At 38.7% G+C, this 9,125-nt stretch overlaps 1 long non-coding RNA gene across 1 annotated transcript; it reads left to right on the top strand.

The window, feature by feature from the left end:
• Positions 1-1,167: 1,167 nt before the first annotated feature.
• On the top strand, positions 1,168-6,303 carry LOC118418368. Its single transcript, XR_004831447.1, has 2 exons — positions 1,168-1,360; positions 5,458-6,303. It is a non-coding gene; the product is annotated as an uncharacterized LOC118418368 (long non-coding RNA).
• Positions 6,304-9,125: the final 2,822 nt, after the last annotated feature.

Genomic DNA, 9,125 nt, shown 5'->3' with positions numbered 1-9,125 from the left:
CTTTTATTACATGAAAGGATTATAGAAGTAGTTGGGATCTTTACCTAAAAGCTGATTGGAGTAGTATATAAAAGAACTAAAAACAAATCGTTTCAAACGAAAAACAGGTTTTGAAGACTCTTTGAAACTATTTGAAAGGATGACGAAAGTAGTTAAAAGTCCCTGTAGCTTAACTAGTAGCGGCTTCAAAGTTGAGCTCCTGGTTCTAATTAAAATTTAGTTGGTAACCGGAGGCCCTGGTTCAAAACTTCTAAGAATATCGCTTCCGTGGACGTTGTTACATACACGTTACACATCACAAGAACTAGAAGGGAAAACGACCACAGTGTCTTCATTCATCAACAAAAGGTGTCCTCGTGGTCTTTGATTATCATCAAAAGGATTGAATTTCTGCGAGGAATGAGTACAAACGGTTTACCTCTAAACGAAGACATGTTAGCCCGTGAGCAGCCGTTGGCGAAACAGGGACTACTCCTACACCAGGATTCCCTTTTTTACAGAAGGCCTGAAAAGGAGGAAAGGAAATATTGTTAGCCGACCGATCATTGGCAAAAGACTTCCAACCCTATGGTTCTGGGGGGTGCACAGCTATAAAAAAACAGATTTTGAAGACTCTGTAAAATTGTTTTCTTTTTATTTCATAAAAGGATTATGAATCAAAGTAGTTGTGATGCTTAGCAAAAATCTGATTGGAGTAGTACATAAAAGAACTAAAAACAAATCGTTTGAAACGAAAAACAGATTTTGAAGACTCTTTGAAACTATTTGAAAGGATGACAAAAGTAGTTAAAAGTCCCTGTAGCTCAATAGGTAGCGGCCTCAAAACTTCTAAGAATATCGCTTCCGGGAACGTTGTTACATACACGTTGCACATCATAAGGGAAAACGACTAAAATGTCATCATTCTTAAAATGTTTTATGTGGTTTTGATCATCATCAAAAGGATTGAATTTCTGCGAAGAAGGAGAACAAACGGCTTACCTCTAAACTAAGACATGTTAGCCCGTGAGCAACGAAACAGGGACTACTCCTACACCACCCCATACACATAGCGTTAACAGAAATAACTGTATAACTAAGGTCGGCGTTGGGCAGTCGTTGCTGCGGTAGGACCTTATCCTTTCATCCTAGGATGAAAGAAGTTAACAGCAGTGCTGTGTCGAGGACAACGCCAAGCACGTACGGCCTGCAGTGATGAACGCGGAGCGGACAGGCGCGGTGCGTCATGGGAATGACTGAAGGCTAATCCAAGATGGCGCCCTCCACAGATTATCGAATGGGCCGAGATTATACACGTACACGCCTGCGCCTGGAAATGTGCCTTACTGGACGTATTTATTCCACGTAACCCAATCTACAGGTAGGTCTAATACATCAAGGTATCGTTTTTGTATCTCATGATTATGAATGACCCATAGAAAAATCATAATCCATTCCAAACAGGTAGAATAATTTTTCACCCCGGAGGTCTCTCCGACCTCCTTGAAAATTTCCACCTTGTTTCCACGTAATTAATAATTTTCTACTGTTGCAGGTACATTATAACGTTACATGATAGGTTCTAGGGCCCAGTTTTCTCATGACAATGGTACTTGCATTTGTTTTGAAAATCCGAGGTTACAAGCCTTAGGACAATTTGTAAGCCTTCAGGGTACAGGATATACTATTACCTCCTTGGATATACTGACAGCGGTCACTATAATAATTTTAAAATTATACAGTGTAACGTTGCTTGTACCGTGATACATAATAGTATGAGTAGTACTAAGTATTAGTCTCTAACAGACTCCAGAGGTCGCTGGAAAAACTGTAGATATTGAACAAATAGGAGTCAGGTGGCTAAAGGTGTACTGAGCTTGTGACTGTGATAGCTGGGTAGATTGCACATTACTGACTGAAATGCCATGGCAACTTATTAGTATTTATCCCTATCTGGCTAGTAAGTCTTTCTCTTTTTCATCCAGCAATATGTCTGCTTGGAGACTCACTTTAGTATCTCAATTGGTAAAATCAAGGAGGTAAAAAAAGGCACAAACAGTGACACAACTCAGGGCTCGAAATACACTTTTCAGTCAACTTGCACCAGTGCAAGTTAAGCCAAAGGTAACTTGCACCAAAAGAAACTTACTTGCACAACCCAAAATAGTGAACTGTTAACCCTTTATTCTTCTTCAGTCTGAAAATTTGCAAATATATGGGGATACATAAAGACCACATGTTTGGATATTTGTTTTCCAAAGCGTATTTTATTTTGGATTTCAAATTGTACAACAAAGGTGAATTTAGGCTTAATTTAAGACAATTCAATGTCTACAACTTGATAAGATCAATAGATTTCTTCTGGACTCTTCGAGTGACTTCCATCACTATTCTTAACCATCGCTAGAACAACTCAATACAAACACATATAACTGGAAAATCCAGTACTGTTGATCATATCAAAGTCACTAAATTGTATGCAAAATATATTTACTCATATGCAAATCAAGGTAAGACAACACCATAGGAATTATTAGCATTATAGAGATGGAATTGTCTTCAAATTTTGTTTACCTGGATGTCTAACCAAGTTTAGAAATAACAAATTTAGGCTATTTTTTTATTCAGTGTTGTTTTCTTTTACCTTTCAATGGCAGACAATATTCTTGGTGTGTGTAAGCTTTTTCTAAAGTCAGGTATTAGTGGATAAAAGTAACTTGCACTGGTGCAAGTTTGGTCCAAACTTACTTGCACCACACCAATTTTACATGCACAAACTTGCATATGCATGTGGTATTTCGAGCCCTGCAACTGGATGCTCTGCTGTGATGTTTGGGCTGTTTGGTGTTTGATTGTGGGATATATATAATAGAATATTAGAATACAACATGGTGTATTCCGTATCAACCAAGGTACCCGCGGGTTGGATCGCCCGACGCCTTCGACCGTTGGGCGATCCGATCTGTGGGAGGGCTTGGACCGAGGGTGAATACACCGTGTTGTATTTCATCTGGACCTGAACTGGACCTGGACAGTCCTGAATTTTCTGTACCGGTACCCACCCTTAGTTCATGCCGTACTCGTAAGAAATTCTTGCCGATCCAGTAATAGACTGTAGTGTAAATTAGTAATTAGTAATAGGATGTGCTGCCCCTACGGCCGGTGAGGCTATGGGACCGGTGAGGTGAGGTGAGGTGAGAATAGACTGTGTGGGACCGCGTGGCGCAGTGGAGCATGTCCGGATCTGCACCGAGAGGTTGCGGGTTCGATTCCGGCATGTCGTGCCACCGATCTTGTGCCCTTGGGAAAGGCACTTTACACGACTTTCCCCACTTTACTCAGGTGAAAATAAGTAGCTAGCTTCAGCTAGGGCCCTCCCTCGGATAGGATGTTAAATGGAGGTCCCGTGTCTGGGGAGAGCCATACCCCAGGCACGTTAAAGAACCCGCCACATGTGCGATGGTGCGGTGTGAGTGGTCCAAAACCTACAGTACCTTGGCCGCACCTGGGACAATTACTGTGGTATTGAGATCACCTGAGTGGCGCCGAATGGCAGCTCGCTCCAGAGCCTTGCAATCTAGCCCTGCCTATTGTAAGCTCCTCGCAATTCAGCCCCTGGCTGCAAAGACTGAGTAGTCGGCCCACCCAATAACAATAACAATTATTTTTTAAATTGAATCCCTGATATTCAGAAAATTGAGCATGATACATCATGGTAACTTTTGTTTAAAAAGTGGAGTCACCCCTTTGGCTTATAACCCAAAACTCACTTAGGTGGAAATGAGTACCTAGCGTATGCCTGTTTCTCATCCAGAGTATAATACTAGACTAGTCCTTCAGTGTAATAATGCATTGCAGCTGGTGTACTATAGGCAGTATATTCATTATTAGAAGGACTCTAGCAGTAGCAGTAACACTAACAGGCTAAAACCTTTTTCCAGAAAAGAGCAAATTTTCAAACATTCACCATATTTTCTTTATTTATTTATATTTGTCATTGATTTTTATCTACTCACTCATTATTCAGTACGGAAGACAGTTCATAACCATTGCCTTCAACGAGAATTCAACCCCCACAACATCAAATGTAGTGCCTTATATTTTATAATTGATTTTATATTAAGACATTGGTGTTATGTACTCCATTCTTAAATTACTCATACTTTTTCACTGTGTATGCCATTAGCTTTGGGCATGACTTTGCAAATAAAACAATGATTTTGATTATCAATATTGAGTTAACATGCTAACTGTAAATGAGGAATTTTTTTCATTCACCGGGAACTTAAAACCATCGCAAACATTTTTCCATGGCAGTTAGAGACTACAGTGCATAGTGCTACTACGAACTTAAAACCACCGCGAACAGTCCTGTTTCCCGCTACCGCAAAATTAAATTCCCGCAAACTTAAAAGCATTTACAACTTAATAGTGAAACAATATGTGTCTTAGATAAGTCTTTTTTTTCTAATACGAAGGGGGTGGTAGCACCAATCTCGGTTATTTTGACAGCGATAAACTCACTACTATAGGTACCAATATACTTAACCAAGCAGAGCAGATCAAAATACACATTGCTATATTATCCTCATATTATGGATATTTTAAGCCCTTTTGTTAGAAAAGAAATCAATGCATGTTTTTGTTTACATGTTGCATTATGAGTGTGAATGTGTATGTGAGTGTGGATGTGTGTGTATGCCTTTTTGTGAATATGAGTATGTGTGTGTGTGTGTCTCAACATTTACATTTGTATGTCATACTTAGGCCAAGATACAAGGTAGTGTTCAATACAAGTGTTCAGGAACCGGTTGATAACTTGGCTTATTACATGGGGTTCTACTAATAGTAGAACCCCATGTAGTAGTACTATAGGATCATTCAAACATGCTTCATCATGAAGTTCATGTGTACTGAGATTCAAACATTAGAATTGCTGTTGTTACAATTTTTCCGTTGAGGACGCCAAATTTTCTCAAATTCTGCATTTTGCATTGAAACAAATGTTTTTCTTGGGTGGGTATGACATAGATAAAGTGAAATACTGTTTACAACATGCTGTATTCTGTATCACCCTTGGTCCCAGCCCTCATGTGGGTGGGATCACCCTCCAACCTAACAGTTGAACAGGTGCCTCAGGCGATAAGGAATACACCATGTTGTATTCTATATGTATATATGTGATTGTGAGTGTGTTTTTGTGTGTACAGTGTGTGTGTATTTGTGTGTACAGTGTGTTTGTGTGTACAGTGTGTTTGTGTGTGTTTAGAGAGTGTGTTTGTGTTTTGACAATACTCCCTGTATTTCATTAGGTCTTTATTTGTTGTCATAAGATCACAGGACACGATACTTGCTATCAGATGTATTTCAATAGGCACTGACAACAAGGCTATACAGTGACATTGCTAATGCAACCTTCACCAGAATCATGTCCATTACAACACTGAAATATTTTAATTTGTAATGTTGTTGCTATAGGTGCTGATGACACTCAACCCAGGCAGGCCATCAGTGCACATGAGATGACAGCAGATGAGAAGCTGATTATGCAATGGATTACCTGCTTCTACAACATGCAAATGGGAGAGTTATAATGAACATTAACGAAGTCCCAATTTCTTTGTAAAAAGATAAACAGCTAGTAGAAGCATGCTTTTTGCAATGCACTGTGTTACTATGACAATTACAATGACTCAGATTTAGATGCTTTGAAATCATAGCTCTCTGGACTGTAGATGTCATGTTAAAGCTAATATGTAGCACGCAGTATCCTAGATGCAATGTTGTGAGGAACCATTTTGCATATCCATATTTACAAATAGCTTGCAATTATATACCTCAGGACTATGTATGCTGTCAGTAACTGTAAGTCCCTGAGGCATGACTGATTGACCAAGGAAGCAGAGCATTTTCTTAAATGTTCAAATTCTGTGTTTTATCAAAATTTCATTGAACAGGTAGCTATATGGAGAGGGGTGGATTAATTGTCTGTTTAAGATGCTCTCCAGGAAATGTTAAGGTATATAACGTTGAGCTATTCCTGATGAAATGATTTTAAAAACACAGTACATTTCATGCTTTAAGTGTAGAGCTTTTCACCCTATGTACGATACATAATGGTAATTCATGAGTTTTCCTTATTTGCATGCATATACAAAAATAAGTGCAAACACATGACCACATGCAGTTGTGCATTGTATATAAAGGTATGAACAAGTTGACCTCTATTTTCCAGGTAGACAGTTATTTACTTAGATCCTTTTTGTCAAGCTTTATTTTGCTGCAGTCAAGTCATCAGAAATAAACAATGGTCCCTGGGAAAAATTTTCTTCTGAAGTCCATACTTTTTAAGGCAGGTAAATAGCCATCATCAATATTTTTGAGTTAAGGGTAAATCAATAATTTCCTGACATCACGTATGCCCTCTTTTTGTCGAAAAATGTAAATTTGGCCCTATGAACCAAAAATAGCAGATTTCAACCCAAAAATGAGATGTCGACAAACGGTGTCCGATTTCCTTCAAACCAACTTTGTTGGGTGCGGAATAATTTCCTGACATCACGTATGCCCTCTTGTTGTCGAAAAATGTAAATTTGGCCCTTTGAACCAAAAATTGCAGATTTCAACCCAAAAATGAGATGTCGACAAACGGTGTCCGATTTCCTTCAAACCAACTTTGTTGGGTGCGGAATAATTTCCTGACATCACGTATGCCCTCTTGTTGTCGAAAAATGTAAATTTGGCCCTTTGAACCAAAATTGCAGATTTCAACCCAAAAATGAGATGTCGACAAACGGTGTCCGATTTCCTTCAAACCAACTTTATTGGGTGCGGAATAATTTCCTGACATCACGTAGGCCCTTTTTTTGTCGAAAAATGTAAATTTGGCCCTATGAACCAAAAATAGCAGATTTCAACCCAAAAATGAGATGTCGACAAACGGTGTCCGATTTCCTTCAAACCAACTTTGTTGGGTGCGGAATAATTTCCTGACATCACGTATGCCCTCTTTTTGTCGAAAAATGTAAATTTGGCCCTTTGAACCAAAAATTGGAGATTTCAACCCAAAAATGAGATGTCGACAAACGGTGTCCGATTTCCTTCAAACCAACTTTATTGGGTGCGGAATAATTTCCTGACATCACGTAGGCCCTCTTTTTGTCGAAAAATGTAAAGTTGGCCCTTTGAACCAAAAATTGCAGATTTCAACCCAAAAATGAGATGTCGACAAACGGTGTCCGATTTCCTTCAAACCAACTTTGTTGGGTGCGGAATAATTTCCTGACATCAAATATGCCCTCTTTTTGTCGAAAAATGTAAATTTGGCCCTATGAACCAAAAATAGCAGATTTCAACCCAAAAATGAAATGTCGACAAACAGTGTCCGATTTCCTTCAAACCAACTTTATTGGGTGCGGAATAATTTCCTGACATCACGTAGGCCCTCTTTTTGTCAAAAAATGTAAATTTGGCCCTATGAACCAAAAATTGCAGATTTCAACCCAAAAATGAGATGTCGACAAACGGTGTCCGATTTCCTTCAAACCAACTTTGTTGGGTGCAGAATAATTTCCTGAAATCTTGTAAACCATCTTTTTGTCAAAAAAAGCTAAATTTGGTCATTTGAACCAAAAAAAGTTAATTCTATCTGGTGTGTGACGAAATTCTGCACTTTTGGTATATGTCGCCAGAGGGCAGCTGACAAGTTCTTAATATGTTTTTACAAAAAAATAATGAAGATATATAGGTCACCTAATAAATGACTTTATTCTATGTTACACAATATCATAGGCTATCCTAGTTCAAATTATGATGTTCCTGTGTTGATTGAAACGTGGTCTATGTGACTTTAAAGGGTACTGAAAACGAACAATACCATGTACTTTTGCGCCTTTGAAGACAGGTACTAGATGAATCGATTGTTACGTACGTAGGGATGGAGAAATATCGGACCTGTTAACAGCACGGGTAGGTCAATATATAAGGCTAGTTTTGATACCCTTTCGTCTACAGATGCCAATATGTTGTAGTTTTAGAAAGAATAGCGTACTAGGGTTTGAACTAATGCTATTTTCACCCCGCTCAAAAGACACCAAACACCAAATGATGTCCGGTTAGAGGTATATGTATCGTAAAATAGACGCAGATTTCCATACAAGTCTGTCTGTCTGTCATGATGCCACCACTTTCTTTTTTAATTGCTTGCACTGAAACGTTTTGGAGATATTTGAACTTTTATTTGAACGTAAGGTAAATAATGCGTGATTTGCTATCAGAAGTTCAACTGCACGTATCTCAATAGCAAAGTACAAACATCGTATGACGTTTCAGATCACATCTAAGCACACTTTCATGCATATTTCAGCCAAATTTGAAGTAAATCTGACGTAGTTTGGATGAGATACAAAAGTAAGAGACGTTTTGGCCTCGCGGAAATCGAGGCCGCTTGTCAACTGCATACGTTTGCAAGGGCAATTTCGGGCGAAATTTTACCGCATCATACGTAAATGCGTTTTTCTCTCTAAGACAAGATAGGAGTGAAATATTTCAATGAAATTTTCAGGAAAGTAGGTTGATACGATTATCTACCTGTGGTGTTAATAGCTTAGCTCTTGCTTTATTTTGTAGGGAGATATATTGCTTTGAACTATTGTCATTTTCACCTCGCTCAAAAGCTCACCTTCGGAAAGTAGGTTTTACACCAAACTCCCTGTAGGGTTAAATATCTAAGGTAAAATAGACGCAGTTTTTCATACAAGTCTGTCAAAGACACTTTCATGATGCCACCACTTTCTTTCTGAGTGCTTTCAATCAAAACTTTTGGAGATATTTGAACTTTTATTTGGACGCAAGGTCAAAAATGCGTGATTTCTTATTCGAAGTTCAGCTTCATATATCTCCATACCAAAGTACAACCATAGTATGGTATTTCAGATCACGTCTAAGCACACTTTCATGCATATTTCAGCCAAATTTGAAGTAAATCTGATGTAGTTTGGATGAGATGCGAAAGTAGAAGACGTTTAACGTTTTGGTCTCGCGGAAAGCGAGGCCGCTTGTCAACTGCACTTGTACCCTTTGACAATTTCGGGCGAAATTTTACCGCATCAAACATAATCGCGTTTCTCTCTGTAAGATGAGAGAGG

This window comes from Branchiostoma floridae, chromosome 6 (assembly GCF_000003815.2).
Source record: "Branchiostoma floridae strain S238N-H82 chromosome 6, Bfl_VNyyK, whole genome shotgun sequence".
NCBI lineage: Eukaryota > Metazoa > Chordata > Leptocardii > Amphioxiformes > Branchiostomatidae > Branchiostoma > Branchiostoma floridae.
This window is presented reverse-complemented; position numbering and strand designations above follow the sequence as displayed.